The sequence below is a fragment of the Acinonyx jubatus genome, chromosome C2, assembly GCF_027475565.1.
Source record: "Acinonyx jubatus isolate Ajub_Pintada_27869175 chromosome C2, VMU_Ajub_asm_v1.0, whole genome shotgun sequence".
In the NCBI taxonomy this organism is placed as follows: Eukaryota; Metazoa; Chordata; class Mammalia; order Carnivora; family Felidae; genus Acinonyx; species Acinonyx jubatus.
In genome coordinates, this window is record NC_069384.1 from 155,559,531 (window position 1) to 155,566,291 (window position 6,761).

Below are 6,761 nucleotides of genomic sequence, written 5' to 3' on the forward strand. Positions count from 1 at the left end.
TAAAGAGATGCATAGGGCAGAGTCGAGGAGGGTTCAAGCATATGGCTTCCAGTTGTCCTCTCTCAATGGAGTCATGGAAAGCACTAACTTCTCCCAGCTACTATATGTGATGCTACACGTGGGATATTGTCAACCAGGGAAGCCCCCTGAGTTTTTATTGGGACTCAGTCACATACTGCTTGTGTACCTGACCTTTAGTCTCTAGTTGCCCTGGGGGCAAAACTGATACCATCTGGCCCTAAGACCACCATAAATCATACTGTTACACTGTTCGGTGGTCAAAGCTGCCCGGCAAAAAGGGACACTCTTTCAGGCAGGACATTCCAGTAGCCAAGGGCAAAGGCCAGACTTCTCTCTGGGTAATGTTAATTCTTTACTACACAGTGTTCTACACTGGCTCTTTGAGTTCCTAGAGGGTCTAAGCCCCAGTTGCTCATGGTAGTAACTGATGAAGTTTTGGGGGGTGATAGTGAGGTGGGGTCTGGAGCCAATGACCGAGAAAGAATTCTTGAAGACGTCTTTGGTGCAAAAAGGTGATTTTAGTGAAGCATGGGACAGGAAGCTGTGGGCAGGAAGAGCTGCCCCAGGACCACGAGGAGAGACTGGTTGTATACTATGGAGTTGGGGGGAGGTAAAGTCCAGGGGAAGTTTCCAATGGGATTTTCATCTGCTAAAGAAGACTCACAGGATAGTGGAGGCCTTGTTATTGTCAAGCTAAGGGTTGTTTTTCCCTCTAGCAAAGCATTAGCATTAAGACAGTAGGGAGCTCCTGGAGAAACTTTTTACTCTGCCAGCCTCAAGTATTTGTCAATGGGCTGCAGGTTATAAGGAAATTTAATTTTACCTGCCGTTTCCTTCTGCCTTTGTTTCCCACATCACTACGGAGGAGCTATGGAGACTTAGGTCCTGCAGGACTATGATCGTTCTCAGTTAACAATTTGTTTTTTTCCCCCTTCCTTGTTTTTGGGCACCCAGGAGTTCTGAGGAATATCTCACATATCCCACGGTGGGGGCTGGGGGGAGGGGTGTTTGCGGCCTGTCAGCTTGCCTTATGCTCCCTTAACAGTAACTTCTTGATTATATTCTCTTTAGTGCCTCACTTCATTTCCCAACCATGTACATTCTTCACTCCCATGTTGGTGTTTCCTGGGGTCATTCCCCAAATAAACTAAGTACACTTGAATCATTATCTCATGTTCTTCTTCTGGGGAACCACACGGGGACAAAATGCCACAAAACTTGGCTAATTTTTCAGAAAGACTAATTTTTCAAATTCCTCTAGTTCTTATTTACATTATCATTCTCCTGATCCTGGGAGTCAATGTTCACAAGGTTCTCTACTAATATAGGCCAGATACTTCTGTCAGCCATGAAGACTTAGATGAAATCATAAAGAGGGATAAGACATCCAAACAGAAAAAGAAAGGAAAAAGTCTACCTGTCTCAGTTTCCAAGAGATCGGAAGAAGAGGTTAAGAGCAAAGCAGAAGAGTGAGACAAGCAGGGACCGTCACATGCACAGAGCCACATCCAACGCATCGGAGGAGAATCTCTACCAACTCCCTTTTCTAAGGTGAGGCTTGTAAATCAGTGGTTCTGAAATCTAAGTGTGCATTGAAATCAGAATGACTTGGGAAGAAAATCAGACTGATGAATCTGTTGCCTCTTAGAGTGGGGTCTCAGAATTTGTGTATCTCTCAACAGATACCTGGCTGAATCTAGCATAGCCTGTTACAATTTGAAAGCCATGGGGTGGATGACCTGTGAACTCCCACGCCACACTGCCTCACCTCAGTTGACCAAAATTCTGAGTTTAAATATTTGTTGTTATTCTTCACAGTGTGTTTCCTGAAAAGTGCGCCCATTGTCACATCAGTGTTGATCTCATTGAAGGCTCTGAGTCTTATTGTCTTCCTTTGCTTAGGAAAATACTTTTCATTCAAGTAGGAAATGGATTGTGAACATTTGTAAAGAATGCTGACATCCTCCCACCCTTCCTACCTCCTCCTTCCACCTGCACATCCTCAGGGCTGAAAGGAAGAGGGGAAGCCATTGTGTGTCTAAATGGGCTCCCATTTGTACAGTCACAAAACTGTGTGCTTAAGCCTGAGTTTTCACATCAAGCAAATTAGGGGTAATTTTTTGCTTTATAAAAATTATTCTTTGTTGTACAAAAGGATTCAATGCAGGTTTTCTTTTAATATCCAAGTTCTTTAGAGCATTTCAAATATAATTCAGTTTCCAACAATTCAGTTGACTTTTTTTTTTAAGGAACACATCGATTGTGTAAAGCCAGGTATGCAAGAAAGTTCCTCATTATTGGTTTTTATGTCTTTGAAGTTCGAGGATGAAATTCTATAAATTCATAGTAGACATTGGAGGACCTGGTTATGGTTTCTGGACATGGAATCTCCCATTAAGTTGTTCAGATGAAAAAAAAAAAGCTAAGGAAAAATATCACAAGCTACCCTTAGACCCTAAAGTCTATATTCATTGTCTACTTTTGGTAACATCATCATTTTAAAGCTGATATCATCCTTAAAATTTTGCAAGACAATAACTATAACTGATATTTCAACTTGAATTTCTTGAGCCCATACTTCCTAAAGGTTTTTAGGTAAGAGATTCCTTAGTTCCCATCTAACAACCCAGAGAACCAAGGTACGGAAGATTGACTGAAAGGCCCAGGGCAACAGATTTATCTGTGCACTATGGAATGCTTAGCACATGCCTAAGTTCATTATTTGATGCTCAATAAATATTTGTCAAATGAAGAATCTGAGTCTTTTATCTGGCTATTTTTGCAGACTTCTCACTTCATTGTGCAGCCTCTCATCAGAGACTAATTGCAACAACCCGCTCATGAGGGACTACCTACATGGCAGGTTGGAAGATTTACTTCTTGTTTGTGTACTTTGTGTATAAAAATGCAACCCACACACCTAGCCGCTCCATGTGCCTAAGGTGCACAGTCAACTTAAATATTTTCCCAGGGGTGGAGTAGTGTGTGGGGGGGGGTGCCTATTTACACATGGACAGATAGCATGTGACCTGTGCAGTCATGTTCTGAAAGGCCTTGTACATGGCTTGATGCTCTATTTCATCTGTCTTGAAATTCTTCATAATTTTTGAGAAAGGGGCCTGCATTTTCATTTTGCCCTGGGCCCTAAATATGTAGCCAATTCCTCTCGACAGAGAACAACCATAGGAAAAAATAGAACTCTAAAACATCAAGGCTTTTGATATGAATGATACTTAAATCGGTAAGATTTTCAAATGTCGTATAAAGAATATCTTTGTTACAAAATAGGATATATTCTCCGTGGTGAGAGGGGAGAGTGAATCTTTGTCAGGCAACTCGACATTCCAGGACCTTTTATCTTCTCATTTTAATTTTTTTTTTTTTAACGTTTATTTATTTTTGAGACAGAGAGAGACAGAGCATGAATGGGGGAGGGGCAGAGAGAGAGGAAGACACAGAATCGGAAACAGGCTCCAGGCTCTGAGCCATCAGCCCAGAGCCCGACGCGGGGCTCGAACTCACGGACCGCGAGATCGTGACCTGAGCTGAAGTCGGACGCTTAACCGACTGCACCACCCAGGCGCCCCATATCTTCTCATTTTAAATGTGAAAGAATCATTAGGGTCCTCTAGCCAACCCACTCATATTACAGGCAGAGGGGGCTCAGCAAGCCCATGCCCACACAGCTGGTTAAAGGTAGACCCCAGGACTGGACTGCTAAGGTGACTTATTGACAAGTTCAGTATTGTCTTCAGTGATCACATTAGTGGGGAGATGAGAAGGTACTTCCTGAGCCGGAAGCATTGATATGCCTTGGCTGTTTTTATTCCTATTTCATACGGTGGAAGAAAATACCCTCTAACTGATGCAGCAGAAAATCTGAGTGAAGCAGGTTAAGGTCACCAAAACTAAATAAAAACAAAATTGGAACGGGGATGGGAATGTGGAGGGACTCCTGGCAGTAAGCCATTGCAAGCTATATGAAACACCTTTGTAATATAGGGTAAATATTTCTGAAAAATAAACCATAAGCTATTTTTGCATAATTTTATTGTAGTAAAATATACATGACATAAAATTTACTCTTTTATGAGTTGTATAGACCAGCAGCATTAAGTACATTCACAATGTTGTGCAAACGTCACCACTGTCCATTTGCAGAACTTTTTTTTTAATGTTTATTTATCTTTGAGAGAGAAAGAGGGAGAATGCGAGCAGGGTAGGGACAAAGAGAGACAGAGACACAGAATCCGAAACAGGCTCCAGGCTCCAAGCTGTCACCACAGAGTCTGACGCCGGGCTCAAACCCATGAACCATGAAATCATGACCTGAGCTGAAGTTGGATGCTTAATCAACTGAGCCACTCAGGCACCCCAGAACTTTTTCATCATCCCAAACAGAAACTCCTTTTTTTCTTCTTTACCACTGAATCTAGATACTTTTTAAAAATTTAGTTTATTGAAGCGTAATTGACATACAATGTTACATTGGTTTTAGTATACAACATAGTCATTTAACAACTCTATATACTATGCTATGCTCGCCAAAGTATAGCTACCAGTCAACATACAACATCATTACAATATCATTGGCTATATTCCCTAGGCTGTACCTTTCATCCCTGTGATTTATTTATTCCACAATTGGAAGCCTGTGTCTCTCTCTCCCCTTCATCCATTTTGCCCATCTTCCCCACCCCCTCCCTTCTGACAATCATCAGTCTGCTCTTTGTATTTATGGGTCTGTTTCTGCTTTTTCTGTTTGTTTGTTCATTTGCTTTGTTTTCTTAGATTCTATGTATAAGTGAAACATACAGTATTTGTCTTTCTCTGTCTGACTTATTTCACTTAGCATAATGCCCTCTGGGTCCATCCACGTTGCCACAAATGGCAAGATCACATCCTTTTATGGTTAAGAAATATTCCATTGTGTGTGGAATATTGTGATATGCAAGCTATATGAAACACCTTTGTAATATAGGGTAAATATTTCTGAAAAATCAAACCATAAGTTATTTTTGCATAATTTCCACACTCCCATCCCCATTCCAATTTTGGTTTTATTTAGTTTGGTGACCTTAACCTGTGATATATATATATATATATATATATATATATATATATATATAAAATCATATCTTCTTTATCCATTCATTTATCAACAGACACTTAGGTTGCTTCCATATCATGGCTATTGTAAATAATGGTGCAGTAAACATGGGGATACATATATCTTTTTGAATTAGTGTTTTTGTTTTGTTTGGGCAAATACCCAGTAGTGGAATTACTGGGTAGCATGGCATCATCTCTGGTCACAATGACCTTTCCTAAGTCATGAGGCTGAACATCTTCAAGATATAGTCAATCTTTCTCCCAACATTAGACCACCAGTAGCAATAGGCTCGTCTTTAATCTAGTTCTTTCTGTTGTTGCCCAAACCTGGTGTTTTGACTGCTACAACCTGAAGACCAACTTTTAGCCTATTCAAACCAGTGTACTTAGAGCTTCTCCATCAACATCATCAGCAGTTATGACTAAAGGCTTACAGTAAGCATTGGCAATTTCAAGAGCAGGTCACTGGACAGGACAATAGAAATTTTCTTTTCACTCAGTAGAATATGGGCATCTTGGAATTCACATTTCTGACATGTTGATGTATTAATAAAGTATACAGAAATATCACCTCAATCAAACATTATGCCTTTAATAATTTCTAATTCATCCTTCCGTGTTTTTCCATCCTTTACTGTGATGACACCCTGATACCCTTCCTTTCAACCATTTTTATTGCATAAGAAATAATGTCAATTTCTTTGTCTCCAGTTGCAGAAATCGCAGCAATCTGGACTCTTTCTTCAGGGGTTATCACAGGTTTATACTGCTTCTTAAGCTTAGCAATTACAGCATCAACAGCTAACATCATATCTCTCCTGATTTCCACAGGATTAGCATCTTTGCTAATCTTCTCAAAGCCTTCCTTGGCAAAAGAGTGTCCTAGTATGAGTAGGAGCCTCAGCCTCTTCATTTGTGTTAGTGGCAACATCTTGAACAAGTTTAGCACCAATATTTTTATATTTATCTTTTAAGTCAATGGACTTTGCAATGGTCACACCATCTTCTGTTATTTTGGACTTTCCCAGTTCTGTTCAATAGTCACTGTTATTCCCTTTGGCCCCATAGTAATGGCTAAATCATCAGCTTAAAGGTCTCCACTTTGACACATTAAGGCTCAGGCATCTGCACCAAATTTTGGAATAAGCCCAAGTGACATAAGGAGCCAGTGCCCTGGACACTGACCTAATTTGGCAAAGGACTGTGAGTAATGGAAGCATTTCTGTGGGGCAGCAACAGAGTGTGCTGGTGGCGAGACAGGCTATTGGAGGCAAGTCAAGGATAGAATGCATGGCATACGTGGCTAGGATTGTATGGTATCTCTATTTTTAATTATTTGAGGTACTTCCATACTGCTCTCCATAGTGGCTGCACCAATTATATTCCCACCAACAGTGCATGAGGACTCCTTTCTCTCCACATCCTCACCAACACTTGTTTCTTTTGGATACTAGCCATTCTGATGGGTGTAAAGTGATACCTCATTGTAGTATTGATTGGCATTCCCTTGATGATTAGTGATGTTGAGCATCTCTTCAATCTGTATGACTTCTTTGGAAAAGTGTTTATTCAGGTCCTGTCCATTTTTAGTCAGATTATTTGGTTTTTGGGGTGTTGAGTTATGTAAG

At 40.6% G+C, this 6,761-nt stretch overlaps 1 pseudogene; it reads right to left on the minus strand.

Moving 5' to 3' along the window:
- Positions 1-262: 262 nt before the first annotated feature.
- LOC106980605 (60 kDa heat shock protein, mitochondrial-like) lies at positions 263-6,353 on the minus strand (annotated as a pseudogene).
- Positions 6,354-6,761: the final 408 nt, after the last annotated feature.